The sequence below is a fragment of the Pseudopipra pipra genome, chromosome 5, assembly GCF_036250125.1.
Source record: "Pseudopipra pipra isolate bDixPip1 chromosome 5, bDixPip1.hap1, whole genome shotgun sequence".
NCBI classification, from domain to species: Eukaryota; Metazoa; Chordata; class Aves; order Passeriformes; family Pipridae; genus Pseudopipra; species Pseudopipra pipra.
In genome coordinates, this window is record NC_087553.1 from 19,961,302 (window position 1) to 19,974,802 (window position 13,501).

Genomic DNA, 13,501 nt, shown 5'->3' on the forward strand with positions numbered 1-13,501 from the left:
GTCCAAAGCATTTCTGAGCCATCACTGAATGCAACTGCCGAATAAACAAACTTTTGCTTTCATCTCTTCTCTCCTCATCTCTGTTGAAGAGAGTAGCCTTTTTAAAGGAAATAACAATTTTACAGTAGGTGCCACATCACTCAAGAAATGTGTCACATTCTTACCTGCTTTTAATTTTTTTTTATGGCAGATTTTCTGGAGGTTTTTTTTCTTTTCCTTTGAGAATTAGGCAGTGAAAACTTAAGCAAAGAGAGAAGGATCCTTTGCTGTAAATGAACGATCTGATGGTGTAGGCCATCTCAGTGACTATAGTTGTACCAACTGTAGACTGCCAGTGCTAGCAACATACAGCCACTGCTGCTTCACATGCTGCCTTTGCATGTGTCGGGGGGGGGGGCATGTGCACAACGTGAACATACATCTTTGTAAGCCTTGTTATTAGGAGGGATACATCAGTAAAGGGCAATAACAGGAGAAGAAGAAAAAACCACAAACCTATGGAAAACTGAAGCATTTGGTTTCATCACAAAGCTATATCCCTTTCAAACTCTAAATATAGACGTAATGATATTGACTTTTCAGACATCTCTACCTCCCCCAGAACACTCAATCCAGATTCAGTTTTAGTTTCTCTGAAGGGAAAGGAGGAGAACGACTGCCAACTCTGGGATTACGGGAAGAATACAGTTTTCCCTTTATCAGCAGGTCAGCAAGCATTGCTCCACAATCACTACTGAGGTGCAAAACAACCTGTGAAATGGCATACTGCTTAACAGGTTTCAAATCTTGCTTTCTGAGTGTAAAATTTTCCCAGCTAAAGAGGAATCGGAAAGGTAATTATGCGAAGAATAGTATTACTTTTCAGGTGATGTGAGTCTTATCATGTTTCACTGATCAACAGGATGGCTGGAGAGGAGGATGAGGTTGTCTCTCTACTTCCCTCTTTATTTTCCCCTTTTCCTTCAACAGTGCTGCCAGTGTCCCTTCCAGCACATACAGACAGACTCAGCAGCAGAGGGTGATAGACTTACCCATTTTGATCCATTAAATGCTGGGCCAGGATATGGCAAAACTCACTCTGACATCATGAGGTTGGGGGTCTATTTTACAGAGACAGCAGGTGGTCAGGCTCTTTGTCTGGCAGGAAAGGCAGCCTATCTACATCAAATTCCAGCACTCAGACTCTCAATCACGTCTGAATTTTCAGACATCTCAAGAAAATCTGTTCTTTAATTTCTGACTTACAGGCATTAAACATAGCCTCAGACAGTAAATCTCTATATTTGTTGAGCCTGTCATAACACTATTTTTTTTTTTTAATGAACAAATTTTAGGTACCTCCCTGGAACTGTGAAATAACAGGGTTGATTGACAAAGTGAAAACATAGGCCAAACCCTTGCATTATTCTAAAGACACTCACGATTTTATAATTCTCTGGAGCTTTACATGACATATTTTGTGGGACTTTCCACAAGGTAGGTGAAAACATGAGGGACCCTGTGAGAAATATGAGAGGAGGGAGTGACACAGATACAGATTTGACTATTTGGGGTTTTATTGGTATTAAAAATTTTTACAGAAACTGAAAGACAATCATGCTGCTGGGCACTTCCCTCAGAGAATTTGTAAATCAGCTTGTTGTGGTGATATTTGTATAATAATCCCTATTTTACTTTTCCAGCTCAGGCCTCCATCATTCAGGTGGTTGCTGCAATGTCCAGAGGTCCCAGTGAGAGAGGCCCCAGGATGAACATATAGGCTTTATTATGTTAAAGGCCACACAATAATTACATCCTCCTCTTGGCAAAGGGACCATTGAAGACGAGTATTGTGCATTTGCTATTATCTCTCCCTCCTTTGATGCCTGGGCTGAGTTCTCATTAGGCCTAATTGGACGTTTGCCCTCAGTGGAGGATATACCTGTGTGTTCTCTGTGCCCAAGGACTGCCTGGGAAAGGGGATGGATGGGTCCTTCGGGGAGGCTTTGAGGCCATATCGTGCTGGCCAGATGAAGACCTCTGAGGGCCAACACTTCCAGAGCATGGCTGACAGGCCACATGAGCAGTGGCCAGGGTTGAGACCTCAGCAACAGCAAGGTAGAGAGCTGCAACATCCCAGAAGTCCCCTTGCCTGGTGTGGAGAAAGGGAAAGATGCTGGGTCCGAGCACAGTTTGTAAAGCAGTGTTACAGCTTTCAGATTGGACTGCGCTTTGTTCATGACACTCAGGGACCCTGTTAGACTCCCTGTTATTTATGACAAAGTCAAAAAAACCTTGCTCTTTTGCATATGCTGGACTCTATTTTAGTTGTTAAGAGCAGGGTAAATAACATTGCATTTAAGGTAAGCTGGGAGGCAATGCATGGCCAGCTTTCCTACCTGCTTTATATATCTATTACGTCTCCTCTGTTGATGTAAACCTCAGTGTTCATTTATACTGTCTGAAATGAAAACCAAAACCAAAACAAACCCCACTTTTGTCAAGGAATATTCAAAGGAATGTTGTGTCAGCAAAACTTCAATGAAAGCAAGGAGCATTGAGATGCATAAAAGTATAATGTCTTCAGTCCCACATACTTCTGTACCATATGGCCAGAGAGAAGCAGATGGGCCGGGTCACAGCGGGGGAAGAGAGGGAGAGACTCGGGATTGTTATCTGACCCAGTGGGCCAACACTAACAGGCTGTCCCCAGTGACCAGGCTATTATTATCAGAAAGGGGTGATAAGAATGTGATCCCCACATTTATTTGCCCTCAGGTAGTTCTCGCATGTGACCCCCCATCAAAATGACCTTTTTTTTTTTTGGCAGATGTTTATTTTGGGGCTGGAATGTTCGACTCACAAAGAAGCAATGAATTGCACTTGCACTTGTCTTTTATTGATTTTAGATGCCAGTTATTCCTATCTGTTTATTTGACTAAAGTTCAGAAAGTGCCTTGTCTAAACAAGATAAATTCGACAACAAATAATGTAAAAAGGTATTTTTAAAAAATTATTATTATTGCTGTTACATGGCAGTGTAAACATCAGTCCAGCAAAAATAAACCAGAACAGAATGGTTTCTGTCAGAAAAATTCTGAGATATCTGATACGATTTCAGCAGAAGATTTCTATGTTACTGTGTTTCTTATTGATGATACTGCCTGGTATCATCAATAAGAAAAGTTCCCCAAACTATTAAATTTTGAAGTGTAGTTAACTAATTATTACATGGAAAGAGTTTTGGAGGTATTGTTGAAGAAAAAAAACCAAATGAAACAAAACAAAACGGTACAAAACTGCATGAAAAAATGCTTGCATGTCAGAGACAGAGACAGAAGTCAGCTATTTCTGGTTGTGATTCAAAGAGGCTAAATATTTCACCAGAGTTGCAGAATGGAACCTATTAAGGGTAGTCACTGCAGGTTTTACTTGTGAGTAAGCTTATCTGTGTTGGATTTTACAGCTCTTCTTCTCAAACACCTTATAGTCCACAGCTGATGCCCACCTGAAGGACTAAGTACCACTACTCTCAGCTTTGCATCTAGCAGACCTCACCAGAGGAGAGTTCAGCATCTGGTCTGCAGTGTAGAGCTCCTGGCCTCCCAGATCCTGGCAGCAGTCCCCAAAATCACAGCCATCCTTGTTCCCACTGCTAAAAAAGGGACCTCAACCATGAACATGAGGGACCAATGCTCTTACTAGAGTCAGGTCACCCTGTCCCTGCAACATTTGGCTTTGCAGGACACCCAGCATGCCAAGTGGAGCAGTGGGTTTCATGAAGTGTCCAGCTCTCCTTCAGCATTTGGGCTGAAACCAAACTCACTTTATACAGATCATCCAACAGCTGCCAGACTGTCACGACTTTTGGTGAAGCATGACCTTGGCAGGCTCAGATTGGTTAAGTGGAGATGAAAACCACCCTGAATTGTCCCTACAGAGAACAGGTTACACATACAGAGGAACTGCAACTGCAGAAGCAGGGCCATGCACACTGCCCAAGCAACATCTCCCTAAACCTGTTCCTTTTGGCCCTACTAAAAATACAAGAGTCTGAAGTATGTCCACTGCCCACTTTTGTCTGTTGTCCAGAGATGCTGGGGAAAGTTTTGCCTTTGCCACTTGTGGAAGCCAGTACTGTCCATTGGCAGCTACCTGCAGCACCCCTTTTATTGGGCTGCAGGTGGGATTAGCCCATGCGGTGGCAGTGGGGAGGGAAGTGCATCCCTCTCTCCCTCCCTCCATCCCAGCCTTGTTGTACTCTACACCCACAAACAGTTGTGACATAAGAATGAAACGTTTATTTTTAATAACTGAAAAAGATCACATTTCATGTCTCTCTTTCTACACAGAATGAACAAAATTATCATGTCACTGCTTGGTATCTCCAGCCAGCTGGAATATTTACCAAGGTTTCTTCTGCCCAAGACTGGATGCTGATGTTCCTTTTGGGGGAGTTGTTTCATAGCTGTGACACTTGGCTAAACAATAGGCAGAGAAAGAGAAGCCAATTTTACAACAGTGATACCATTTGCAAAGATATTTTGTAAAATGAAGACTTTGCTGACCAGATATTGCAGTCTGACCTTGCGCACAACTAACTAGTTATTATGGGCTGCAAAAGCAGGAAAGCTCTGCGTCCAGAATCTCTAGACCTTATTAAAATGGCCATTTGGGACACTGTCACTCTAGTTAAAACAGAAACTTATTGCTGCTAAATGACATTACTAGTGCTCATAGAGCCTAGGCAGATCATTACCTTTTGCTGAGCCTGGAGCCTCTGGCTGACCTCTGTATGCATCCTCTCCTTGATACACTGTCCTTGGGAAACTCAAGACTTGCACAGAGCCACAGAGATTTGGCCAGAAGAGAGGTAGTTTTCTATGTCCCAAAAGTACAATGGTAGGTCTCTGGGGTCTCCCTGTATTACAGCACTTCAGGCTGGAGATGTGCTGAGGGAAGGGATGTATGTCTGTATGTATGTATGCATCTGCATACGGGCAGGGGCAGTGGACAAGGGGTAATCAAGCTCTTCAAAGAGAATTTTGTTCCTCCAGGATAGTCTCTACCACTTACCAGTGTTTGGGGCTGTGGACTAGCTCTGGGTCAGGGTCCAATGCAAAATGTGGCTTAGCACACATTTTGCTAAGTGTTATATAGAGTAGTTATTCTTTGCAGACTTTGTGGGCTGGAATTAAACTTTTCCATGACTGACTTTCAATGAGACAAGTATTCCTAAACTACAGGACCATGTAAGGAAGGCCCATTCATCACCTGTAGAGGTATCAGAGCACATCTAAGAGAAGAAAGGGGAGATATTTGCTGGCTTACCACTCCTGGATTTTCCCCTCTGTTGATAACTTGGTAAGGCTCCTACTGAAAATTAAGGTTATTCAAAGTAATTCAAACATTTCTGGGGTAAAAAAGTCCTGGAGTCCCTGCTGTGAGCACGAGTGTGAGGAACTCTGAACCTGCAGCAGTGGAGCTGGCAACACTGTCGTGGGAGACACACAGCACCTACCTTAGCCATATGCTGCCTGCTCAGACAAATGCCCAGCTCTCTTCTGCTTCTGGATAAGATTTTAGCCAGGTTAAACAGACTGGCATATAAATACAGCATGGTCTCAACAGACTACCATTATTTTCAGTTCAATGGAGGCTCATTTGATGTCTTCTTTATTTTCATGCTCTTCTGTCTCTGAAGTATCTTACTCCATTTATTTTAATTTAGTCTAGTCTTAAAAATAATATAAACCAGCTCTGGTTTGAATACCTGACCAATTGCTTTAAAGATGCTCTTTGCTCTTCTGAACTGACTGTCCTTTCTCCCTACTTCCCCTACTTTACAAGAAAAAGCTTCCATTGACTGGTCAGACACAAATATTTCTGAAAGACACGCAGCTAGATTTCTGGGAAAGGGAATGATATATTCAGAAACTTCTTAGAAATGACAAAAAGCTACATGAGAGTGCCAAAACTGTGGTTGCTCACAAGAACTCTTTTAACATACATACAGAAACAAGAATGTCAAAGAACAAAGAAGACAGAAGAGGTAAAGAGGGCAGGAAAACTAATTCCCCCAGTATTAAATGTTTAGAGACAAAATACTGATCATTTAATGCAAGTGATTTCCCCTGCTAACCAGGAATGTGATAGAAACAAAAAGTTTAACTCTGCTCAATATACATTGTTCCAGCTTGATGCTGCAAAGTATGCTTCATTACAAGCCAAAAGAACAGCCTTCACTGATGCTTACTTGAATGTCTCAATTTCTGGATTAAGCTGTCCCATTGTTTTGAAGCATAGTTATGGTTTAGAGATCAATGGGACATAGACTATCCTAATCTACTATGAACAGTCTGTAGTAGCAAAGGGATACTCTGCACTAGAGAGCCATCTAAGTCTTCTAATTACTTCTGCGACTGATAGATTGGCTCTTACCCCCTTGAATTCCTTTGTCACTGAGGAGTTAAAATTCATGAGCGTCTATGCTGCTGAATGCTTACTCCAGTGCTGCTATTTTCTGCGCCAAGCTAGCCATCACTGCAAAGAGTTGGAGGTCTGTCAGGCCATCTGTTACATAATAGTCAACAATCTCTAAAATCTGGGGAAACTGAGATGGAGAGAGCAAAGATGATGAAGGGTTTAAAGAGAACAGATTGCTGCCCTGCTTGGAGGGGAGGGAGGCAGGGGGAAGGGGGAAAGCTGAATAATAAGACCTGATGGAAGCAGAGACAAACCTGATTAGCACAGCCAGCAAAACAATCCCCCCAAAATATTAATGCTTTCTCCAAAGAAGTTGATAAGGACACCAGACTGGTGGGGAAAAAATGCTTTGGGGTAGGAAAGCTGAAGGAGGCCTCAAAAAATTACAGCTATAATTTAGGCATTGCCACACACGACTAGGCACTGAAGATACTTCAAGAACATCCTCTTAATCAGTAAAGAAAACCACCCCAAATATTTCTGTCTCTCAATGTTATACAAGACACTGTCTGCTCTACCACAGGAAAGTAACTGTAATATTTTCATTCCATGGTTTTCCTTTCCTCCTTTCCCCCTCCCTCTGTAAAGGAGGTGTTTGCTGATTTTTAAGGAATCAGAATGGTGACAACTTACAAGTAGGACTCAGCTACCTCATAGGTCTTGCTACTTGTCCACATTTTAAAAAAGACTGACTATATCTGGTGCAAAATGCTTTCAGGAGACATTACCCATTTAACTCCCTCTGCAGCCACTGAAATAGTGAACCACCCAGCTGCAATAAAACTCTCCTAACATGAGCTGACTTCCAGTCTGTTCTGCCCAGTTCTGTCTGCTCTTACACTTGCTCCTCTCGCTAATGCTTGCAGAGGTTACTCTATAAGCATAATGCTGGTGTCTTCTCGATTTTCTCGGCATATGGGGATGCGTGGGCCTAAATGCACTGCAGGTCTCACCACCAGACTCCTTTGAGCTTCCTCCAAACGGATGTCCGTTCCACATCAAGGTCCAAATTTTACCTCCAGACTCTCTTAACATGAAATATCACTGGGAATCAAAGGCCTTATGGCAGTTTGAGGCAGTTGTTTCTGCTTGAACAGCAGTGTGAAACAACAATCAGAATCTCAGTTTCGGTTCTGTCAGCCCTCTGTCTTTTAGGGGTTAGTTCTTGCCCACGGGACTTCAGTGGCCTCTCGCAACATGAAAACACATGAACTTAACTCCTGTAAAATTCATTTCTTTCAGAGCATCTTGTCAGACCAAATTGGAGTTGTACGTGCTCTGCTTTAGTATCCCTCTGAGCAAATAATTTTTAAACTATAGCAGAAAACCCAATATATGGCTGTTGAGGAAGGGAGAAGAAAGGAATATTTTGTGAATGCACATATATAAACAACTAAAGATGTAGGGATAACTTTGCTGGTTAACTTTTCATATGACAGTAACCACTGCCAAAGCAAACACATCATAATGGAAGCAATTAAAATCTGTGTTCATTCATTCATTATTGTTACTATAGGGTAAGGTGGTTCATTAACTGAGATCCAAGTGTATAGTGTAATTCATCCCTCTTAGCTGTATTAATGGATCACATAAGATAATGCTGACAGATGGAAAAGATGAGCTTTATAGGTCTGATAAAAATAAACAATAAATACAGGCACTGCTGAACTGGATTATCATAGTGCAACATGAGTTGTGTAACGATGTTAGCACTGGCGCCTGCCTTAGAGCTGATGCCTCAGAATACTAACATTGAGCCACTTGATACGTGTTTGATGTCTAAACAAGTCACATCCTTTGCTGAGAGGAACAAATTGCAATGGAGACTGGCTGCAGGGCTCCAAGTTTCAGATAAAAATCTGCCCAGAACAACTCCATACAAAATAATTGTCCAAAAGACTTTCGTTTTAAATTGTATGAAATATGTGTTGAAAATGTTGAACCCTTTTTTCTTCCTTTTTTTTTTTTTAAAACATCCAAAGAACTTGGTCCCTGCTCTAGTGCTAAAGCCTTGTCTAACATTTCGTGCTGGGAATGCAAAGCAGGACACCAAGTACAGTAGTACAAATAACACTTTATTTACAGTTTCATGGCTTTCAGATTTCCTGTCTCCATAATCACTTCCTACTAATTTCCTTCTGTTTTGTTTGAAATGGTGGTCTTTTCAAAGCAAGTGCCCAAAGAAACAACGCCTTTGTAAGGTTTGGATTAAATCATGGAGGTTTTTATACTTCTTTTTCTGTATTTCCTAGTACCGGTTTTCTGCATTAACAGAGTTCGTGCTGTATGTCTGGAGAGTTCAAACAGGATCATGATAAGAGAACTGCAAAAAGGCCAGCAGTGAAGTGCTGAAGGCTCAGCTGGAGGAAGCAGGCACATCTCCGTTGATGTGCATCAGCTACAAACCAGCAGCATTTGAAGAGCCAAATGTTTTAATGCTGGACTTGAAAAACTTTCAAGCACTACCATGACACTAGGAAAATTTTCTCATACTTGAGCACATACAAAACATTTAGATAAAATCAGATGTCTTTGTTGTGGGTAGTAAATAAAAGCAACTACCACAGAAGTGCAGTTTCTATGCAGGGAGACTAGATGGGTCTGAAATTAAATACACAGAGTATTTGACATATTTTTATCTTGTCTAGTGGTTTCAGTTGCCTAATGAGCAACATCTCCTACAGCTATATTTAGACTCCTCTACATTATGCCAACTTGGCTGACCAAAATGGGACAGATCCCAAATCCCCTGTCACTTTTCAAAATGTAGCTGACAATTGAGAAAAGAAAATCTGTGCAAAGACATAACATTGAGTAACATGATTAGACTGTGCCCTTAGTGCTATCTCTTGATTCTCTTTCAACTACTTGGCCAGAATTACCTGTATAAGAACGAAGGCATACACCCCATTTCCACTGCTAGCCTCTGATCTTCCCCTTCCTTCACAGCTTTGATTTCTTCCCAGGCCTTTCAGACCTTGAGCATTACTGTTACTTCCAGAAGCTGAAGAAAAAGGAAGGTGTGCTATTTAATCTATTATTGGGGTTATGTATAGAATTGTTTAATAAATAAATATCTCACACATGCACTAGTATTGCTGCTGGTCAGGTTGCTTCCCTTTATTTAAGGAGAGCATTGACCAACCAAATATCACAAACAAATGATGAAGGTATAAATACTGGAAATGTTTGCCACCCCTTCTCACACTTTTCCAGGAATGGATCCCTTGGCTTTACTTACACTGTAAGTCAATGCTTCTGGAGGCAGCAACTTCTTTCAAGGCCATCAAAATTTGCTATGAATTCAAGTACCCATCTCATCAGTAAAAGCCTGGAAGGACACTCACAATATTAGTTTTCAGAAAATTAGACAGTCACCTCTGGGCAGAACTCCAGTGTCTCAGAGTGTGGCTTTGACAATACACAGTTAGGCTCTGCTTTCATTTTTCAGTTTGAAGGAAACTCTCAAAACTTCTTACTCTTCCCCTTCGCTGACCACAGAGGCACAGTAGCTTAGCTTTTTTTGGCTCTCCACCACCTTCTTCACCAATTACTTGTTTTCCAATACATAATACAAAAGTAGCAGCAGGAGAAGAATAAGTGAAAATTCAAAAATCTTATGAAAATATAGAAATTCTGAAAGAATGGAGGGATTTGACATCTCTCTATGACTTTCCATTATACTGAAGTAAAATACACTATAAGCACTACAGTCTTTCCACAGAGACACTAAAGTTCATTAAGTTTCTCAGTGAGATGACCCATGAGATATTTACAGACACTGCACAGGCTTTATGATCTTCTGGAGAAGATGTAGACAGAGAAGAAAAGATCTGTACAGGCAAGAATTTATGTGGTTTTCAGTTCCTTTTACCCAAACCAACCCCTTTTACTTAAAAGTAACTCACATATAAGACTTCCTTTTTTTTGTCACCCCAACTGTCTCTCATAGTGCACTCCTTTCAACCAATAAGTCAGAGTAGAGGAAGAAACTGTGCAACTCCCTGGTATTTGATGGTCTAGAATAACTCAGGGCATCCTGAAATAAACAGCCTAACTCCTGTCATAGAGCTTCAGTGCTTACCTGCCTAATTATAAGGAGCAATGACTTTTTGACTGGAAATGTCATTACAACAATCCACAGCACACTTACTAGATTTGGAACACCTAAGTCACACAGGAGATGACTGTCATGTCTACATCATCTCCCTCAGCTGATGGAGACCTGAACTGCTATATTTACATGTTCCAGTGCACCAACAGCCTACGCCAACCAACAACTTATCCACAGTCAGGGAAGTGCTGCTCTTGAATCCCCACGCCTCGTCCTCAATAGGACACATTAATTAGGCTGTGCACCTTTTAACACAGCTGCTCAGCTTCTGGGCTTGCGTTGCCTCACGCTGAGCTGTGTTGGCTCCCTCTGGACCGCAGATCCTTACAATCCACCTAGAGGTTTACATGAATTAAGGTAAATAAAAGTGAGCAGTGGGGAAAATCTGTTCACACTAAGAGCATGTTTTCTTATTACACTTGAAGCTTTACCAGTCTCATCTGTCTTAGTCAGACTGGCATACTGATTTATACATGTCCCTTATAGGATCATTATAAAACATTTCCTCTTCAGACTCAACAATCCACATAGGACATGGTTTAGGATTGTGAGCTCTCTTAAAACTTTTTGTTCAATCCTCTGTTGACTAGTTGTCCAGGAGTTAGAGAAGTAAGATCAGTTCTGTCATTGCAGGGATAGATGGAAAGACTTTCCTTAAGAAGAGCTTAAGTAGAGGCAGAATTGATCTCTTAGAGACTTTTATCAACCTCTGATGGTGCTTAGAACCTCCAGAAATAATTAGTAATGACAATATAAAAAAAAAGCCAAACAAACCTTATTCCATGTTAAAGCAGGTCTTGCTTATAAACTAGGAAAATCTTTTGTAGGAAAAGTGCATAAACACTGATGTAATGCAGAGATTGGGCAAAAAGAGCATAGTTTGTGTTTTGTGGGGAGAGAGATTGAGAAGGAAATATGAAAACATTCCATATGCTTCTTATAACCACAAAGTTGTGGATTCCCTCCCCTGCTCTCAAGTTCACTCGCTGTGCTGGTTTATACTTGTATTTCAATCAAGTTGACAATGAAGTAATAGCATTCAGGGAATGGCACATAGAAATGAAGATCCAAATGAAAAAGTAGTCTCAGGCATAACCTGAAGCTTGAGCATCCTACTTCAATCAATTTTTTATACCATGTAAGGAACCTGTAAGGGTGAGAGCTTAGCAAAGCTCTTTAAATACGCCTTTGATCTGTTCAGATGCTCAAGAGAGAGTCCAAGGCCAGAAATTTCGCACCCAAGGGTGCTTTTATCCAGAGAAAGGTGCTCTTCAGGTCTCCACTGAATGAGGAGAGGAGCTGAAGCTGTGTGGGAGGTGTTCTTCAGCTGTGGAGAGATGTAAACACTTTGCTACTGTCCTAATATTTCACATCCCATACAAGGCCACAAGACAAACAAACCGGGTGTTGTTTCAACTGTCTCATTTGACATGGTCTAATGCTACAAGGAGTGAAAGAAAACCTTAGCACCCCCTCCCGCCCCCCTCCTTGGACCAATTGAGCTGTCACTGTCTGCACAGAAAGTGATTGTTCAGTCGAAAACACATTTCGGCCTGATGCAAACTGAACAGTCTTGAAAAGTGGAGTTTCCTTTTGTGCCTCCCCTCCAAGGAGAGTGAAAGGCATCAAGAAAGGCAGGAGGGAGGAAGATGACCGCTTTGCACTATCAGCGCTCCATGCTGCCTGTTCGTAGCCTGTCCTCAGCAGGCAGCCCCAAAGGCAGCTGGCTGTGGCCTTACCAGTGGGGTGAACAGCCTTGTGCTGGCAGGGACAGATATTTGCATGGGGAAATGTTCAGAGGGAGCTGGAAGAAAGTGTTGGAGTCATGGAGTTTCAAAACCAGAGCTTTGTTAAGCAGCAGGTTACAACCTTCGGTTAGAGTTGATCTTCCAGAGATTGGTAACTTAGCAACAAGGAGTTTTTTCATTTGTTTAATACAAACAGAATAAACAGCATCAGGCATGTCAGAGTACAGATGTGACAAGGCATCAGGGGAGAATCACCAGGGAACAGTGATTTGCAGCAGAGATGAACAGGGGTACCCATCTCCAGCAAGATGCGACTTCACACATGGGAATGAGAATGAGATTGTCAGGACAAGATCCCATCCAGATTGAAGTCACTCCCATTCAATTTTACCAACAGATGGTAAGAGTCTATTGTCAGTTTTAAAGATGTCCATGAAGTATCCTTGATGGAGTTGACTTCCTATTTTGAAGAGTATCTCTGACTACTAAAGCTCACTTTAATTTGGGTGCAGAATAATGTAATATATGAGATAAAACTGGGGGAGGGGGAAGCAAGTAGCTAATAGCTGCTCTGCCATCATACAAACTGGGAAATTTGTGGTTTTGCTGTATTTTTGGAGCATAACTGGACTATTGATCTCTGCCCCCATTCAACATCTTTCCAGGCAGCAGTTTTCACTTCAGGTTCAGTACTGAAAATCAACAATGGAGAAGCTGTCACATCCCATCACATCATTTCCTCCATTTGCTGCCTTGAGAATCTGCGTACACAGCCAGTACCTCTTTCTGTTCAAGTCCGTAAGTATTTTGATGGCTGAATACCGATGCACTTCACAGACTCACAACAGAGAAAGTACAGCAGCAGAAGGGAAAAGATGCTATAATTACTCACAGGTAATGATCTCAAGTTCTCACTATACTTTTATATCCTTCTGCTCTGCTAATGAATTCATTATGTAGTAAGTGTTGAGCAACACAGGGGAAAGCATGCCTTACACAGCCAGTCTGATGTACAGCTCTGACACTGTTGCATAGGTCACCCTCTGCTCCAATAAATTTTCATCTTAAAAAGGTGAGAGGCCAAAATCCTCCAGAGACTTCCATTCAGCAAACCTTCAGGCAAACAATTCAGGGGTTTCCTACCCCAGCACATGCTTGGGGACCACTCGGTGCC